This window comes from Amia ocellicauda, chromosome 20 (assembly GCF_036373705.1).
Source record: "Amia ocellicauda isolate fAmiCal2 chromosome 20, fAmiCal2.hap1, whole genome shotgun sequence".
Taxonomy (NCBI): domain Eukaryota; kingdom Metazoa; phylum Chordata; class Actinopteri; order Amiiformes; family Amiidae; genus Amia; species Amia ocellicauda.
Window position 1 is genome coordinate 15,076,969 of NC_089869.1, and position 21,098 is coordinate 15,098,066.

Genomic DNA, 21,098 nt, shown 5'->3' on the forward strand with positions numbered 1-21,098 from the left:
CATCCATTTTGCAGGTGTTCTTCTAGGTGTAATAAATGATTACCAACATTCATGTATTCATGGAATTTAGCCAAAGAGAGGCTAACTGAAGTATAGACAGGTGGATATAAACCAAAGAACACCACTATTACACCAGCACAGTTGTGTAATGGTATTCATTTGTAAACTGGATGTAATACCCATACACATTTATGAGACAAGATCAATTCCATGCAGTGAAATGTGAAAGATCATATCAGTGTAATGTATTGGCTTGATCCCATGACAGAATATTACACTCTCTTATTTTATGTAAATATTTACATGCATATTCTGTTCAGCATACTAACAAGATTTTTTGTTTTGTTTAGTTTTTTTTAGCTTTTTGGAGCCTACTATACGAAATACATGCCTTATTTTCCTCTTACATACACACAGTGAAAGCATTCCAGAATTAGTGATCGGATAATTTGTGCACCATTGAACCTAACAACATTTAAAATATCAAATTACTTTATATTCCAGTTTTCAGTTAATATTGTTATAACTTGGGTTCAGCTGTAATGGACATTCCTTACATCTGTGTCAGATACCCTGACAGGAGACATTATTGTCAGAGACGGTGGCCCCTTAATAAACACAAGCTGAAAAACGTTCACCTAAGAGCAAACATTTTTTATGTTTTCCTTGCAAATACATTTCAACAGCTTAATTATAGTTGCTACCACTTGTACTGAAGACTCACACAGCCTTCTCAGCTATCATGAACCTGATCATTGCTTCCCACAATGCCTTCGAAACCTCAGTTTTCAGGTCCGTGCTGATTCCTGCTCAGAGGTCACTTTGATTCCCTGGAGCTGGCTGCTCCACGGATTGATATCTGCCAAGAGATTCTCTCAGCGGTTAGCATAAAGAATTCGTGCTTAGGAAATACAATTCCCAGGAGTGGTCCGATGTTACCAATGCTTTAGCTATAGTTTAAACTTCAAATATATAACCAATGAGTTCCTTTTAGAATCTAAATTTGCCTCAGTATTCAATTTATTTTTCAGTAAGAAAAAGGTGTGCCCAACTGCTTTCAATAACCACCAGTATGTTTTATGCAATTTGAAATACTACAATAGGGGCACCACACCTGGCATATCTGGGAGAAGCCCAGGTATTTATACAGGGGTCTTGTAGGGAGGCGCTGTGTTTTTAATCAATTAAATATTTCTCTCACATCTGTATAGCTAATCATTGCTATGGACCTTTTTAATTTCTGGTCCATCAATAAATATGCATTGGATTACCATTATCCATATGTGCATAAAACAAAAAAGTACTTCACATTCATTACAAAAAAATTGTTCCATGTTTTTATAAATATATGTGTATAACAATATAAACTATGGAAAACCATATTAAAAGTGGTCTTTCAAGTTTTTTATATTCTCCAGTCTCGGACGACAGGAAAGGGGGGCTTTCTTAGTGTCTGCTGTACATATTAACTCACTAATCAAAGAGACATGCAGCAGATCTGTTTTATAAACTGAGATGAAACCTCAAGACAACGTATTGTAGACAGTATGCATTCTCTGTGTTGTTTTATGTTCGGTTATCTAAGAGTCATCAAAGTAACAGCAGAGCGTAAGTCATATTCGGGTAAAAAGATCATAGTGTGTTTCATATGGCAGTCAGTAAATTGTAATGTTCCTGATTTTAATTGCACATCTTTATATATGTACTCCGGATAAAATAGTTCAGTTGAAAAAAAGCATATGTAGATTGCACGATATGGAACAATTATAGTATATGCAGTATTTTATTTTCAAAGACAGAAAAATAGTTAAATAACATTAAGATGCATTGCTTTTGTATAGTATTTCAGTAGCACATGCAGTGTTGAAATCAGTAATTCATTAGTGGATCCTTCTGCTGATTTTGTGATTATACAGCCGGCCTTCAATATTGCAGTGAACAGGAGATGGGATACTGGGCCTTTCCAAGTAAAACTTACTTAAAATAACATAGATCACAGAAAATTCCATTGCTTGTGTTTGGTGCCAGCAAAGTATGGCTGAACTGAGGTGAAGAGTGTGGATTCATTCTGACATTGTGTCTCTGTGTCATGTGTGTTCTATTAATTAATTAAATGATTAATTAATACATTAATTCCACAAAATGTCCAGTTTACTTGTAATTTTTGTACTTTTTTCTAATTGGCTAATCTTGCTTGAATCTTGGTTTGGCAGAATTGATCTAATAGGAGGTTTAATACTTACTAGCATTAATTGGTATTGTTTTTGATGTTGTTGTGGTTGTAGTTTATTCATGGACCTTTGCTGACTTTAATGGAAATGGTGAATTTGATATCTGTGAAGGGATAAGGGAAGGACAATGGGGTTTAATGGCTGTGGAAGTGAGCAGGCACCCAGAAAGGCCTGGAGAATATCAGTCAGGTCCAGTTAAGTCTTCTGGTGCAGCGTTCCTTAACCTTTTCAAGTCACACCTCCATAACATAAAACTTTGTGCAGAAAACGTTTGGTTCTCGTTAGAATTGGGTAAATGTTATTTGGGCCTAAATGTATCCTCCCGATGTAATACAATTGTGTATTCCATCAAGTCTCTCCATCCTGCATTAACTGCAAATTTATATTTACTGTATTTATTATTTAAAACACAGAAATATTGAATCTTGATTTTTGTTTTCAACAGGCATTGTCAACTTAATTAATCTCTTCTCCAACAGATTTGTATTCATTCCACACCTTGAATACGAAAGAAGTGGTACCTGTTTTTGTTTCTGTCCTGTGGGGACGCGCAGCATAATTGATTCGTTAGTGCATTGCAACGCTCCTGTGGTTACTTGGCCTTTTACTGTGAGGAACACTGATGTCATTGAAAGATGTTAACACAACAACAGGTGTTTGGTTATCTGCTCCCCTATTCAATTATAAACCTACGAGGACTTCTTTAGTTACGTTTTAATTGCCTATTCTGTAGCCTGTACCATTGTGAAACTTTTCCCATGTATTCACAAATGATCTTTTTGCTGCCAAAGTAGTTTAGAAACTTCTCAACTCAGAACACTGAGATCTGATAAACCAGCTCACCGTTCCAAAAAATACACAGATATTCATAGGCATTGTTGATGGAAGTACAAAAGTGGGGACCTTCTTTCTACAGAGTGACATTTGATAGATTTTAATTACAAATGCATGTATTTTATTCTTATAGAGAGGGGGACATATTAATATGACAAACAGCCTGGTATTCACCAAACGATGCTCCATATCCCAGTAATTTATCTCAGAGTGCATTCATATTTATGAAGTGAGCATGTGTCAAGTCATGAGCTGTTAATTCTCTGTTATTCTAACTGATTAAACGAGAAAAATGCACCAGCATTATTTTGATAGTATTTTGAAACAGCTTGCTTTTACACTCTTAATAGACACAGAAGAGTGACAACACTGAGAACAAAATTCCCTTGAAAGCTAATTTATATATTTGTCTTTTGTAATGCCTGCAGTAACTCTTTGCACACTTAGACAGAGCACACAGGTTAATAATGATTTATGTTTCATTTCTTGGCTTCGTTCATTTGAATGCTATTAAAGATGTAATTTGCAAACTCCATCAAAAGCTCATATGTTTTAGATTTTCAGTCAAGAGGGCTTACAAGTAAGTACTGAAAAGCGTCCCAGAAAATGCATTATAATACCCCCCGACTGAATTAAAAGTTCTGTAATGAGTTTGTGGGCTCCCTCTTAACAACCCCAGTTCATCCACAGGGGCTTTCGGGGGCCGTGGAATCTAACCAAGCCATTTTTGTTTGGTTTGTACTGTATTTTTCTGGGTTGAGCATTTCTAGACAAAAGGATTTCATTAATCTGTTTGAAACCCATGAAAAGAAAGACCATAATAACAGTAAACAATGTCATGGTTTGGAAAAGCTGCCGACTACTAATTTTCTGGATCACAGCTCAGAACATAAATATATATATTGAATGTTGATTCCTTAGAAAAATATTCCCCATTGGGATAACTATACTATAAACTTGATTTGTTCAATTTGTTCCACCTCCTTAATACTATACAGACGCACTTTAATTACACACTACACAAAAAGTTGATTTGCTCACACTATCATTCCAATTTGTGAAGTAAGGTATGTTTGGTTATACAGTGGTGATCTCGGTCATCATGTAAAAGATGAGATCACCCTGGTTACAGACATATGTATTTCATATGTGTAAATGCACAATAAACAGTGAAAAACCTCTATGATGGTTGCCAAAGCTAAGCCCTTTTGGACTTTTAGTTTTCTCCATATAGAAGAGGAACGTGGTGTCAAATTGAATGTTGAAAGCCAGGCCTTAATCTGGAAGATAATTAGCATTCATATCAATATATGATTATTCAATGATCATGGCTAATATCCTCTAAGACTATAAGTCTGAAAAGTCAGTATTTGAATAACATAAATCATACTTTCTTGATACATAACAGAGGCATAACTGTTTTCTTTAACTCAAATTAATTTCCTGTATATTCAATATACAGTGGCTCCATCGTTTCTGAGGAAATCCAACTTACATTTGACCCCAGTCCCTCGATGTCCAAGTGAGGAGAATTAAGTGATTATTTCTCTTCCTTTTTGCGTTAATTCTGCTTTTGATTTGAAGGATAAAGCCATTGCTGGGGTTAAGTGGGAGTTTTATTCTATTATCGTTCAGAAAGTAAACTCGAGATTCTCTAAACAATAATAGTGGAGGGCGGCCGTAAAATGGACTTGGCATTAATCTCCCGACTGATAAATGATCCAGAAAATGTATATAAAATGGCCACAAAAGATGTTTACAGTAGTACTTAAGACTCCAGAGGCTGAAACAGTAGACTGAGAATAGTATGAAAGTTATTGTTTTCACTGCTGGTTTAAGATGTTTTTTCTGAGTTTCCTAGAGCCCCCATATGTGTGGCTTTAATCTGTAGTCATATGTCTGCTGTACATTGCAGCACTGATGCTTTTTTTTTTTTACAATAGTGATGAAAGGTATGAATTTACCTTAGATCAAATGCTTCAAACTCTGCGGTCGTACATTTTTGCTGAAACAGTCCTTCTGGGTGACCTCCGGGAACACGTTAAATAGGGTAAAGCTGAATACTTGACAGGAGAAATAATGTGTTTGACAAGCCATCATTAACATCATAACCAGTCACTTATGCAGTAATGGTCAGAATTAAATTAAATTGCTGGAATATGGAAATACTTTTACAAATCGTAAGTCCTAAGAATATAAAATGTAAATAAGCTGTAACCCTTTTATTGAAACACAGACAGACATTTTTATTACATTTACATTTAATGTTGAGATGGCATACACTTGTAGTATTTTGTTCTGTTCCTTAAGACTCAGAGATTGTTCTTTGCTTTTGTCTACTGAAGATAGTTACAGTATCAATATGGATTCAGTAAAAAAAAAAGTCCAACAAAGCAATACATGTTTCAGATTTAACATATACCAGCAATCCAACACCCAGTGTAACAGTTACAGATCAAGTAACATCAGAAGCAAACAAAAGAAAAAAAAACATATTTTTAGTCACAGGGCGAGCAATCCCTGTACTCCATGAACAAAAGACATACTGTTTGGACATAAAACACATTTTGTTCCTTAAGAGACCAAAATGCTCAGCTATCAGCATGGGACTATGAGTATTGATGTATGAAGGCTAGGAATTTGGGAGTTAAAAAACAGTCCAGCCTGAGATATCTGATGTGATAGGTGTGAGGAACTTCAAACTGTCAAGACAAATAATCATTACATCCCCCTCTGAGCATCCCAACTCATTTTGTATTGCCATATGTTTTAATCAAAGCTTGGGTGTGTTTCTCAGAGAAAATCATTTGATAAAATCTCCATCCAAATGGCTCTTGTCCTTGAAACATTTCTGTAAATACTGGAATTACCAGGTTGTGCCTTGTGTCTTGAAACCTCCTGACCACCTTTACTACCTTGTTCAAAATGTTCTCACTGGGGGAAAAGGGGAAGATTTCTGACACCTATAGTATTATGTTTTCAGATTAGTTACATAGCTTATAGAATGACGCAAGTGTGGCACATGGTTTCTCTTCTTCGCAGAACGAACATAGACATATTAAAGAGATGCTGTACATCATCCAATGCCTTTCTTTGTATACTTACATGTTATTATTAATATCTCTTAATGGTGTAACCTATGCATCTCCAGCTGTTAATGTTATTTTTAAGTTTATTTATAAAGCTAGGTCAGAGCTTATGCCATTCATTTATTTCTTAAAAGGAGGTTTAACATATTGAAGAAGAGCTCCTAAGTGATTCACTACAGTACATTGGCAAATCTCCAACACACTGATTGAAGGGGTTTGGTTACAGATGCTGAATCTATATCTCTTTTTTCCAGGGGGTTTTTGTTTTTAGTTTTTTTTGCTTGACAACTATGAATGGCAAAGTCTAAAACACCCTGCAATCTCACTGAGCCCTACATTAAACTGTTTACAACAACGCTGGGGAGTACTTGACTGCTAAGTTAGAACAAGTGTAACACACAAGCCAACAGGATTGAAGGTAAACGTACTTCAGAGACTTTGTGAATGGAGACAATTAATGACTGGATTGCAAACTCCATTGATGCTAAACAGCCAGACAGTACGTTTGACATCATGACAATGAAAATTCCACATGACATATAATACTTTTTAAAACTGCAGACAAAACCACAATTGTCTTATTTATACAGTTTTATAAATATGTTTCTACTTTTGAAAATCTGCTCACCCTACTGAACTTCGTAATCATATTGTTTTTTTAGTAAGAACATATCCATCCTTTATTCATAGTATTAGGAAGTGCTTAACGGTGTACGTACAAACTTTGAAAAGTAATCATGTGTTTAAAGCACAATAAGTTATGTTAAGCTTTGCAGACTCTCCCCTGATTGGACGCTTTCAGTGGAAGAGTAGCACTGAGTCACAGGCTGTCGGAGGGGGTGGAAACAAGGTGCATCAGTGGGTGGGGTTCAAGTGTCACTCCAAACTCACTTGACCAATGGAAACATGTCAAATGCGCTTCACTGTCAACCCGGCCTACACGCTAGTAATGTGACAAAATATACAGAAAAATAAAAATGTAAACACAAAAAAAAGAAGCAAAAGGAGCGTAACCAAATTTAGATAAAAACACAGGAATTGAATGGCGTTATCAAATATTTTCGGCAATTTTTTTTATTCACATTTGAAGTAAGTTTTGCTCACATTTCAAAATTATGTATTTGCAACTTTTATGTTTTTCTTTCAATATAATTTTTCTTTGCAATACTAATCATTTTGCTCTCGATTCCAAAACCTTTGCTTATTAATATTGGCACAAATATAACACAGAGCCCTGCATACACTTTCTTCTTTTTTTAACTTAATACTTTATTCAAAATTTGAGTGCTAAAACAAAATACTTTTAAGGGTCAGATCATTTACAGTACATGCCAGCAAAAACTAAATACTTTATTCACAACTTGAGTGTTAAAACAAAATAATTTTAAGAGTAAGATCATTTACAGTACATGTCAGCAAAAACTAAATACAAAAAAATTTAATATTTTGATTGCATAAGTATTCAGACCCCTCAACTCAATTTATGGTGGAAGCACCTTTGGCAGCAATTAGACTTTTCATGTAAGTCTCTTCCAACTTTGCACACTGGTTTGGTGTCATATTTTTAAACTCTTCTTGGCAGATTTGCTCGAGCTCTTTCAAGTTGCTTGGGGATCGTTCTATGCAGGCTTTGAGTTGGATTTTGTTTTAGTAATGTCTTCCTTCTTGCCACCCAGCCATACAGGCCAGTTTTGTCAGTTGAACTCTGCAGCTCTTTCTGGGTCCATTTCTTGATGATTGAGTACTCACAGGGATATTCAGAGACTTTGATATTTTGTCTGTATCCTTTTCCTGACCTGTGCTTTTCGGTGAATTTATCCCTGACTTGTTTTGAAAGCTCCTCGGTCTTCATGGTTGAGTCTTTGCTTGAAATCCACTACCTAACCAAGCAACCTCACAGAAACGGGTGTTTTTATAATGAAATTATGAGAACCACTATTATTGCGCATAGACAGAGGCCATTCAACTAATTGTGTGCAAGGCATTTGCAAGGCACTGTAATTCATACAACGGAAAGAAAAGTTTGTGTAATATGTATTCTCTATAGATTTTTTGAAATGGAAGATAAAACATATAAAAATGCCATTCATGCGTTAAGAAAAGACCGGGGGACTGGATTTATTTAGGAGATTAAAGGCAGTTTGCAAACTGATGTGGCACAATCAGTGATAAGAATTTACTGTTGAATTTGCTTCTGCATTAGATGTGTTTAAAAGGAGACATTCTCGAACGCATAGGGGTACCTGCAGGGAAATGGCTTCCACACGGGAGGAGGATACATATCTCCTGAGTGTGGGTTGTGAACGTCTTCTGTGTAGGAGCTCATTAAAGTGTTTGGAGGCTGCAGGCTTATCAATATACAAACAATGAGTCAACAAAAAAACTTTAAAGGCACTAGTACTGATACAGACGTGCACAAAGGTCACAGTCAGGGTGCTTTTGTGTCTTCCAAGGAATCTTGGCCGCATCTTGCCTTTAGTGCAGCTGGCGCAAGTACAAACGTGTCAATGTGTGTATTAAATGTACAGTGTGTAGCTCTGTGTAGCCTTAATGTCTTTTATTCAAGATGATTGTTCCCCCTATCTGCACTTCACCCCTTACTAAGAATGTCTCTTTCCTTGGGTTTCAGGACAATCCCTCTTTAAAACAGACTAATCAGTTGCGTTCTCTACCCTACAGCTATTCTTGACAGCTTCCCACTGAATAAACTACGTCATCCTTACTCTTGAAATTAAACAGGACATGTTTTATATTATCATTAGTATACATTAGTATACGTAGTTACAGTACACTAGCACACTTAATTTTTCATTTCCTTTCCTTTAATTTTAAAACACAACTGATGATGTGTGTGATTTTACATATATTTGGTTTTCATTTGAAAAACTTGTCAAAATGCATGTATTAATATGCATTTTCCCTATTTAGTGGAGCAGCTTTATGCACTAAACACTGAGTTTCATCTACTGCTAAACCAGCCAAGTCCGCCATTTGTAGATCTTCATCATAACACTTCTAGCAAGACTTGTGAAATCCCGTCAGCATTGTAAATCTGCCACCCAAAACACAGAATGCAATGCTGGTATCCATCTTGTTTGTACGGCTGAGTGGCAAAACTCACTGTACCATGGGCCACCGTGTAAGTAATTTTGTTTGAGTTGGCACCATGTGTGTAACCTGCGTCAGCCATTCCTCAGCACAGCTCGATGCATTCTCAAAAACTGCAATCATACGTTTCCTAGTGTGTATTGGAGAAGCACATCCGTTTGATGAGTTTGAACAGTTTGTCTTGCACTGCCCACTGATATTTGAATTGGGGCAGTTCAAGATTGGTAAGGGAGGTTTGTGAAACCAACCATTACATCCATAAAACATTTACCGCCACAGAAAGTTTGCACCTGCCTTTGCTAATGAGACAATTACACTATTAAGTTGTAAATATAATTTGACGCTGAAAATGAGTGGTACCAGTGTACAATTCATGTTAACTTGTTTATGTCCCCACTTAAATTATGCTTAGTAAACATGTCACAGCAAATCGCTTTGACTTGGCATTTACGGAGAAAAGCGGATTTTATTCTCTGAGGAAAATAAAAATGGAAAATGTAATTCCTCTCAACATGTTGGAGGCAGTCCAATGGGAATGGTCGACGTTGTAAAACACATGCAGGGATTTATTTGTAGTGCTGTGAAATGACCAAGCCTGCATTCCCTGAAGTTAAAACATATAGCTTAATTCAGAAGGTTCACACATTCTCAAAGATAAATAGAAAGCAGTCTGTTTTATGTTATTTTTCCAAGTGGCGTTATGTCACATCACAGAAAGGGTGTACAGAGAGCACAGATGATTTACACACACATGAATTGTGAAAAGAGCAGCAGGTAATACTGCATCATTTTAAGCTACATCTGTATCAATCTGTTTGTCTATTCATCAGTGTCTGTGTGTGTGTGTGTAAAGAAGGTGAGAGAGAGATTTATATTATCTCTATTCCATAAAGAAAACTATGCTGTGTGTATATACACTACCAGTCAAAAGTTTTAGAACACCTACATTTTATCCAGTTTTTATTGAGATTTACCCAGTTTAATGTCTCAATGTACTCAGAAATTAAAGCATAGAAAAATAAACAATTGGAGATAAAAAAGAAATCATGGAATTGTTTTGTTTAACAAAATGTAACCCCTTAAACTGACAAACCCCTCTGGTACCCTTAAAAGGGCACCAAATCCATGTGCGTCTTTTAATCCCATGTGTACTCTTCACTGTTGTGTTGTTTGCCAAGTGTTTGGTATCCCATGAAAGCTGAGACTCTCAGCTTTCTAACGATGGGAAGCATTCTCTGATGTGAAAAATGTGGTTTTTATACTCCTCCCCCCCCCCCACATTTACACCCCCCCCCCTCCCATGCTGAAATGGGGGTGTGGGAGGATACTTGGTTCGAGTAGGAATACAAAATCGCCGAAAATATTGACAATTATGACATATTCTGGAACCAGACGGTCTACTGATCAAAACAAGACCATCCACGTTTTGGTAGAAGCAACACACACCTGTGGAGAGCTCAAAATGTCAGGGTGGTAAACAGTGTACCAATACACAACGATTTTGCATAATTGGATCTGAACTTCTCTGTGTTTGATAGAACATCAAATAATATATACTGGATTAATCTGAACAAAACAAGCCTGAAACTGAGTGATCTGTGACCGTCTGAATGAGACCCCCCCACCAAATGTAACACGCTGGTAGCCAAAAGAATAAACTTTCAAACGATGTGCGCATTGCTGGAATACAGTGTAACTTCTATGCACAGGACCTGTGCCTAACACTGCCAAATAATGCTTAAGAGGGTGTAGTAACACAGTATATAACTCTGAAATGCACATTTTGTTTCAGTTTTTGGGAACCTAATCTTTTTTTTTAACCTCTGGCAGTTTACAGCTTACCTTTGTACCATTTCAGGTTATTCACTGGGCTTGAACTGCTTAAATTTCAATACAAACTGGGAAAATGGGGGTGTTCTAAAACTTTTGACTGGTAGTGTATCCTGTAAAAACTTAATCCTAAAACTAAGTCAATTTTTGTTTTTTCAATCCAACCCTAAATTAATCCTCAGATTTAGTCTGTTTTCCATTTGGCTAATGCTAGTTTTAGATACTCTAGACTACCTTTAGATATGTATTTCTATTGGATAAACTCAAACACAATGGCAATAAATTCTAGATTTGTGTAGTTTAAAAATGTGGTGATGGTCTTTTTTTTTTTCTTAGCAGACATTGTTTGTAGATATGCATTTGAGTCAGATATTAGACATAACAAAAACTAAACCTTATCTGTAATGTCAATCGAAGGTGTTTTTGTAATCTTATATTTAGTACTGTGTCGTATATTTGTAATATTTTTAAAATACACGTATTTGTATTTGGACATATATTTAAAATATGTGCCTATATTATAAATATATGGCTCTTCCTTATAATTACATCTCTGGAAAGTGAGAAGACTTGGCAACAATGGATCTGTGACCTGTGACTGAACTTAGTAATGCTAATAGAAGGGTTCTGAAATATCATATATATTGTATGTGAGCCATTATAGGTCCCATGGATACATTATGTATGTATTTTTGGCAACACGTCATATCATTTTTCTTTCTTGTTTTACTTTTTAACAAAAGTAGTTCTTCCAATAAACAAAGTAATATGATCATACCTTCTATTGCCAAATGCACAGTGTAGGAATGACGTTAGAGTGGGGGGGTTCATTCCATTTTTAAATTATTACTGTTTATTTTTAAAATGTATAGTTCTGCACCCTCAATATTAAGAGGGCAACATCAGTACAGCCAGTGCACTTCTGTACAACATGTAAGTGATTTGATTTCTGCTATGGTCTCTGCCTCTGTGCTGATGGATCGAAAGCTGACCAGGACTGGTTGATTAGTGTTGCAGACAGTTTCAGACTAGGGTTTGGAGTACATATGCATTTCATTTTCAGAGCCCAAGAGTAAACAAACTTCAGACAGATTGTTATATAAAACACTAAGTAAGGCTATTAGACTGCCTTTTACAGACAATCGAAATAGAGGAGTAGGAACGCTGAAAATGATGAGGCAGTGCCAGTCAGAGTAAAGTACTTCACTCTCCCATGCACTGAGACAATTCACACAATGATGACGTGAGGAGAGGATTATTTCCTGCTTCCCAAGCTGAATAAATGTAAGGCATCAGACCATTGTTTCATTTTTGGAAGTATATAGCGGTTTCGTTTGTTTCTTCTTCTTTCATTTTCTTTTTCACAAACCAGTCCTGTGAAAAGCAGATGCTACATTTCTAAATTTCTAGAGACACATCTGTATCAAGACAAACAAACTGTACACACACAGGAAAAGAACAAGATAAAGTCTCATTCATACGATCTGGGGAGTGATTGTTTTTTTGAGCTGCAGGGAAAGAGTCACAATTATTTCTCTAACTTTTTTTAGCTACTTCTTATGACATCTGTGTAGCATATTTAACTTTTCTTCTATTTGGACTCATAATGAGGATTGACGGCAAAGTGTAGAGATGTTTGCCATTTGTTAGTACTGTATTCAGAACCATTTCCTATGCCTTGAACACAGGAACATTCACTTCAACTGTTTCATCAGGGTGTAGAATGTAAGTGCAATATAACCGATAACAGTGCAGTAACATAAACTCGGGCACCATTAAAATAAAATAAAAATTGGTAAAAAATTGCTACCTTTGGGACCTGGACCCCAGCTGAGGTTGAAGGGAAAAAAGCTCCAGAGGAAGACTTGCTTTTTCCTTAACAGTGGTGTAATCTAATGAAAATATAGATGTAATGTAATTATATGCTGCTTTTCATGGATTCATTCTCTAATTTGTTTGACAAGGCAAGGGTGATTCAAGCACATAGTCTAGAGCAGTCTACTTCTCCGAAAATAAGCCCATGCCACACACTGTACATGTTTAACAATAGAGATTGTGGGCAGAAAGTAAGCTGATCCAAAGCATGTTTTTGTGTGTGTACGTTTCCCAAAAGCGTATCCACAGTAGATGAAGGCGCCAATTTAACCCTTACGCTTTGTAAAATATTCTGTGTAGTTGTATTGCAGGGAAATGTTGATCCCTTTACCTCAGAGATGCCGCGATAGAGAGGTGAACAGCTCTCGTTTTCAGAAGGTCTAATTAAATTAGCTTTAATTAAACTTGGAGTCTGTCAAAGCTCCTGCTGTGTGTTAATTTCATAACAGAGCTGTGTGGGACGTGGATCGAATAACACGGTGCTTTGAAGGTATGGGAGAGTTTCTGAATGATGCATCACGCTTTCATCCAAGTCCCCAATGATCTCATACATCTCAGCAGTGCAGGGCTGTAGGATTGGGAGGTTGGCGCCAAGCCTGGTGTCTATGAGCAACATCTCAAGATCAATCTGTGCACATGCAGGTCTACCCTCACACATGGACAGGGTAACGCTAGTCTGGAACTGGGCTGCTGCTTTCATTGTGCTTTGAAACATCTTCCAGTTAACATGCGTGGCCTCGTTGTGCCTCGTGAGTGCCTTGTTCATGCATTACAGCAGTCTGAGTCATTTTACCTGAAAGGACTGTTTAGGATGATGTGTTATGAATACTGACAGACTGGAGGAAAACATGTCATTTTATGGAAGAATAAGTTTAAAAAGAAATACATGCTTTTGATCTGTTGAAAAGATAAGAAAGCGTTTTTTTCTATCTATATCTGTTGTTCATCTTTTTCCAGTTGTTGTTCCAAACTCATTCGTGGTTAATCACATGCGTCATTCTTAAATTAGTTCATACGTATTATTTTACCTCAGTAATGCGAGTAGAAGACGTAATCACATTTAGATACATATTACTGTGTGGTTTGCACTTTTGGATTTCTTTTATTTTTATAACATATGCATGGTACACACAATAGTAAACCCTGAAATTGCCACACTGTGTGAAGAACAGATTAGACAGAAGACAGATTAACAAAGTAGTCAAAGTTGCAGGGAGTCCCGTGTGAGTATACACAGGCAGTGCTGAAAAAAGCTTGCCTCGAGGTGTCAGCTGATAATACCACCGTTAATTTGTGATCATTTATCACAGAACCGTGAAAGACCGAGGATAAGCAGCATTGGTTTTTAACAAAAAAGAATAGGGTTAAAGCACACGCTCCCTGCAACTAATTAAGTTCTCTTGTCAATCAGTTCCCATATTTTCACTTTGACATCACAGAAAGCACAAACAGCCAGTATGATGAATATACAGTCTAGTCCACACCTACAAACAAATGCTTTACACTGTGAGTTGAAGAGCGCTGTATGTAGATTGTGATTAACAGCCATCATATCCTTGACACAGAAGCAATGCTCAGTTTCTTACACTAGGTGTCGCTTAAGTATAATTGTTTTTTAGTTTTGTTGTTTTTGGTCCCCTGCAAAAATATTCCCCCATAAATGTATGACAAGATGCACATAGTGTGTATGCTACAAAATCTGTTTCGTCTTTCCTGGGTTGAACACTTGAATGGTCTTATTGAATATTCTTCAAAGCATTAAGTCACCGGATGTTGCGAGGGAGAGCGAGGAAATTGAAGAACGTGTTTCTTTTTCTGTAGAGAATGGAAAACGAAGTGAATGAAAAAAATATATGATCTGGAATACTTAATATGTGTGCTGAGTGAATACATATGTACTGTACCTCAGAAAGGCCCAGAGCTCATAGATATCTATCAAATAAAGCCTCCCTAATGGCCAAAAACACTTTATAGACATTGGTAATTCCCTCTGTGTACATTCGTTCTGGTTAACTGGCTTCAGGTTCAACCCAAAGGTTATTTGCCTTAACTACTATAAAAAAAAATACTCTATCATATGAGTAAAACGTTTCTAATTAATGCAAATTATTGTACAACTTAAAGACTCATTTATTTATTTTTTCACAAAACTGGATTTGTGTCTCAAAAAAAGCAAATATTAGATTATTAAATTGTTACTGTTCATTTGTATTTTAATTATGTGTGTTTTAGATCAAGGTCATATATTCAGTGGTGATATATAGAGATTTTTAGGAAGACATATCTTGTTGTATGTCAAGGGCTGTTTATCCTCCCTCCATGTTATTATAATATTTACATGTAGAAGATAGAGACAGGGAATGTTTCTGCCCACCAGATAACACTGCCATTGTGAACAAGATTAAAGGGCCCTTTTTTTTATGTTGAGCGATCGCAGACCTGCACGGGAGACAAAATTGAAAGGTAATTGTGTGGGAGAAGGGAACAGAGTGCAACTTAAAATTAGGCATTGACCCAAAACCATATCCGTGTCTGTACGTCTTCAAATTATAACCAAGTCCCTGCCTCTTAAACCCGTGCATTGCATAGGTTATAGAAGGTTTCTGTACTGCATCACTTTTCCTTTATGCATTTTTAATACGTTTAAAAGGTTTTTTATGGAAAACGTATGTAGTTTGATGCTTATAGTACAAAGCAGCATTTATATCTTTTTTAATTCGGTTATATATAAGGTATATAAGTTTTGCTTGGCACATAGAACAGAAGTTAATTTTTTGTATTCCTTTTCAGGTCATTTTCAGGACATAGCTAGTGCACATCACATCTACTTCATTGTAGCAGAGTGAATTAAGAGTGAAAAACAGTGTTAGATATAGAAAACCCAGTTACACTAGATAGCATAGGTCATCTGAGTAGGATTCTGTATTTATGGTTATGGAATAGAGGAGCACTTTGTTCAGCCTCTCCCTGCTTCTGCCCTTCCTGTATTTCTAGGCATTACCAAACCCTGAACTCGCTGACTTGCTAGTTTCTCCTGTTAGGCCGGGGCAGTACATTGTCCCTATGGAAGCCTTTTTTTTTCCTCTCTATCCAAACCAAAGTGTTTTTCCACCACATGGAAACAAGATAAATATACTTATATCTGATGTATTGTGTGTAGATAAGCAAATATCTTTCGAGTTAATGTGGCATTTGTAAGTCTGTATGTCATGGATTTGGGTTTCTCCCACATAGGAATCCATCACACTACATTCATGTTTAGACTAGTAAAGGGAGAACAGTGAGGATATTTTCATTAATAAGGAGATCATCAGAACCTACAGCATTAATGCTTGTTGTAAAATATGTTTAAATAAAGAAAACGTCAGACAACACTGTGGACAATAAAATCAAATTGTGACTGTCCTCAGCAGCTGTTGATTGTTCTCTTTAAAATGTGAAAAAACATTATGTACATAAATTTTACTCTGAAGTTTTGGTTACAATTTAAGGTAACACAAATATATGATTTAAAAGCAGGAAAACAGAGACGGTTCACCACTGGTATGTATCTTTCCATTTGCATTCAATTAAGAGAAGTTGATTCTGACATACGAAGTCAGATTTTTCTACAGATCTTGTTTTTTTAGTTTTTGTTCCACTGGATACATTAACAGTGTTATAATTGAATGCTGTTTTGAGTGGGAGGAGAAATATGGTACTTTTATTGGAGAATTAACTCTCAATTGCACGGTAATCAGACATTGTTTGCTGACTTTTTCCTCAGGAATAAATCATTATTTACCATAGTCTTTCTGTTTGTTGTTGTATTTTTATTCCCCAGCTCTGAGGGAAGTCTCCAAGTAGTGCAGCCCTTAAAAGGAGTGAGAAGTGGGTGGTCTATACCAAGTGGAATGTGTAACGCAGCCTGTCGTTTGAAATGACATTTTCAATAGCGTTGTTTTTTCAGCAAGATCAAGTTAATTTTATGCACTGAAGAATAAGTGTGGAACACCTGAATCTTCCTGTTTAATCTCCGCAATAAATATTACCGCGCCATCCATAATATAAACACGTCCCAGCAGTATTTAGGAGCGTAGCATTTATTTGGCCTGCTATCATTTACATCTTCTTGAAAACCTGGCTTTGACATAGCTTCTCTTCCATTGCCTTTAGATAGGGTTTCATAGCCTTTGACAGGGTGTTATGTCTTTGGCATCTCAAGCATGAGGTATGAATTGGACACATTGCTAGAGAAATGCTTGGTAGCATCAGGAGAAAGAGAGAGTTCTGATTCTTTGGCTGTAATCTGATTCTTTAATAATTTGCAAAGGTAAAGATGTATGTGGTAAGGGAGGAAAAAAGGTGCCAAGGGGTTGTACTTGATATCTCTACAGCATTTATTTTAAATACTAACATCCTTCCATTTTGGCCTCAACAGGAACAACTGTCTATCAGAAACATATAATCCCGTTAACTGTTAATCATCAGTTCGGCTTGTGATGGTTTTATTCTACAGGAAGCACAACATAGGGCCATATCTGATGCATTAAGATTTTGCACAAGAGGTGCTGTTGTGTTTCATACTTCTCAGGTATCTATTTCAAGGGAATAATAAAGACAAAAAGGGATATGCAGTAGATATCAAATAAATGAGGAATTTTAAGTAGCTCATATTTTGAATGTTAGTATGAATTTCCATGGATTCATGTTCCATTTAGAGACACACAAAGAGTAGTAGCAAGGGATTAAAGGATTGAAACCCCCGATGTGTACAAATGTGCGACTGCTGTCCTGCTCAGGGTCTGAAGAATAGTTCCCACAGAGTCTTCACAGTCCGTTGCCAAACTGTAAATATTACACCAAGCCAAAATAGATACAGGGCTGAGAATGCCTGGCTTGCCTCAGAGTCACACATCATTTTGGTTTGGTCCCAAAATGTACCACATGTTTAGGAGAAGTTAAAGATCTGTACCATGCCAGGGACTGTAATGCTTCACGCTACACTTGTATTGCATGCCCGTCTGTGGGTTTGCCCAGCGGCACTCTAGCCTTGAATTGGGACAAAAATTAATCGTGTGGCAATGCAACTAGGTATCATCCACTGAAACGGTTTAGATTGCACTTGCACTCCACATTACTACTGGGCAAAATTAAATTAATTTACCGTAAATGATAACACAAAGAACATTTTGATTCCCCGGCACAACTTATTTTCACACATTGTTCACTTCCAAGCAGGGGTTGTCTTTCGAGCTCTGGTGTGCACTTTGTTCCGAACGTAACTTTTCTTTCCTATCCCAGAGTCCCAGCTGTTCTGAGGACTTAATAAAAGTAATAAAAGAAGGATTAAGACAAGAAAAAAAGTAAATAAGGATTGCCCTAGGTATATGACCACCAATCTTTGTTTAATTGCTCTGGTCTGCAGTTTAATTAAGTAGAAATATTTTTGTCTCAAACAGCCAAATCTTTGTTCTCAACTTCTGTGATATTAAGTTGCTTATTTGCTGGTATTACACACCAATTTCTTATACTGGCAACCAATACAAAATAACATTTCTGTCATTTAAAAGGCATTAATTCATCTCTATATATTAGTGCTTGCAGTATATTAATTGTATATTCAAATGTAATGTATTGTTGTAGAGCAGAAGCTGTTATATAGCCTTTGTGAAATAAAACATTTTATACTTTCTTGCATACACTAATTGTAACACTGCAGTTTTATCTCTGATGTTGTATTTTCCTTCCACTTTGATTATTATTTATTTACAGTTAGTAATTGAAAATACATGAATCCGTATAATTGTTTTTCCTTTAATATTTAGTGATTTAAATTATATGCAATTATTGTAGTTGCCACAATACAGTAATAAATACATTGTAATTGCAATTTATTTTAAATCAATTCTGCTAATATTGAAATTGTATTTTTAATGCCATGTGACCCCAGGTTTGATTGAGGTATATAAGTGATTGTGTGTTTTGTTTTTTAATTCAATATAATGACTGCAGCACAACAGCTGTTTTAAATGGACTTCAGTCTGGAAATTTAGATCACTCTGAAGCACTTACCTATTAAATGTTGTTTAACTGGTAAATATAGACGTGAATGGTAAACAGATGGAAAAGATGTCACTGTGAACCTACTGTCAGATTTGTATTCGAATGGCCTTGGCAGTATTGTGCAGGAATCCGTATTGTACAAAGCGTATTGTACAGATTTATAAACAGACACTTTATTACAGTGACTTGAGTAAATTTCAAAGGTGTACAGGAGATAAGCTCTCAACAAGGTCAAACACTCTCAGAGTCTATATTTCACCTGCAGACACATATAAACATACCTCTACTCTCCTTTCTACCAGAGTTACATTCAGCTTTCAGACAAGTCTTTTTCAAAATACCACCCCACAACTGGTCACCCAAACAGTCTTTTCTTAATCCTTTAAGAGGTGAAACCGGGACAGCAATCTTATTTAAAATTACTTCTGCCTTGATCTATTTTTGTAGAATACTCTACGTATGTATCACATTAAGCTTTCCTCCGTTAAATTATACTCCCGTAAATCAGTATAACACGAGGCTGAGGTTGGGGTTTAGGAAAGCATCTGTCTACTTGTGAAATAAGTGACACTTGAATGTTCACTCTTTGTCCAGCAGTAGGGGTCCAGATAATATCTAAGCACAATAAATTAGTGCTGGCAAGGCTCAGTGTGTTTGGGTTGGGTGTCAGGGCAGGGGTAAGGTTTAGCTTTGGGCTAGTTGAGGTCAGGGTCAGGGTTACAGCAACAAGGAGAATACATTTAATGGATTAGCAGTGTGGTTAGACATAGGGTTTAGGTGTAGGCTGGAGACCAGTTTAGGGATGAGAACATGTTTGGGTTCCTCCAATAGTTAGTATAGGGTTTGGTTAGTGTTAAGCTGTGGTTGTATGAGCTTTTGGGGTGTGATTTAGCTATTGTTAGCTAGGGTAAGGACACGGGCTATAGTCAGAGGTTGTGTTTACTGTGCAGTTGGGGTTAGGGATACATAGAGGTCCAGTAAGGATGATTTGTGGGTTATATTTGGTTAGTGTTTCAATGTAGGTATGGCTAGACTGGAGCTAGGGCTGTTTGCAGGGAGAGACAATGATTGAGGATGATAGTTTACAGATTAAACTAGTGTTAGATGGGTTAACAGCCTTGTTTGGGTTACAGTTTAGGGTTCGAATCAAACAGCTCAACGATATACCCATAGTAGACACCAAGGCTGACTTGTGGACCGCAGAAAACCTGTCTGTGAAACTCGTCCATGAAGCAGTCAAAACATCTCCCATTGTGTAGTTCCTTTCATTCGTTTTACTCATAATGTTCCTCTTCATACTGCTTTGCTGGGAATACCTGAAAATGAGGTATTTTGTTTTCTTTAGTACAGTGTTGTTGATTGTTTCAGACAGCCTGAGACAACGATACATACCACATGGTAAATGGTCATTAGTCTGGAAGTGAGTGGGCTGGACAAAACAACGGTGTCTTTGTAAAACGTGGAGGGATTTACATTTTTCCCGACAAGAGTCAACCTGCATATCAACTCTGAAAAATAGCATTGTTTTCTGTAATTTTTTCCAGCACCACGCCAATAAGCTTAGCTTTGTAGTAACTTTAATATCATGTATTAGAGGTTCAAAAGCTTTAGAGAGCTGTACTTTGCTTTGGTGAATAGTTCTTTGTTAGCAAATGTACTTTCTACTGTGCAACACGTTTCCAGATGCTTAATAGCTGCAGTTTCTGTCAAGACTCCCACTCCTAAATGTTCGTGTCCCTCGTGAATCTAAAATGTAATATACCAAAGCTTTCGATTGCAGGAATATTTAGATTTACTGTTGCAAGGATACGGTGAACTGAAGACTCGCTTCTGGTGTCCTCCCCATCCAGAATGGAATTGAAACAGCAGAGGGTGAGTGGGTATTTGTGGGTCTGGGTAGCTTGATTATTTCGTGAGAGGAGAGGGTTGTGTTGTTTCACATTTGAAGTTCATCAATTCATCAGCTGCAAAAAAATACAATATTAATAATATTTACATTTCATTTCAGCATACTTTGATAAAGGCAAGATAAATCACATGAATACACTTACCCTAATCTTTACAATAAACTCTTTTTAGCACAAAG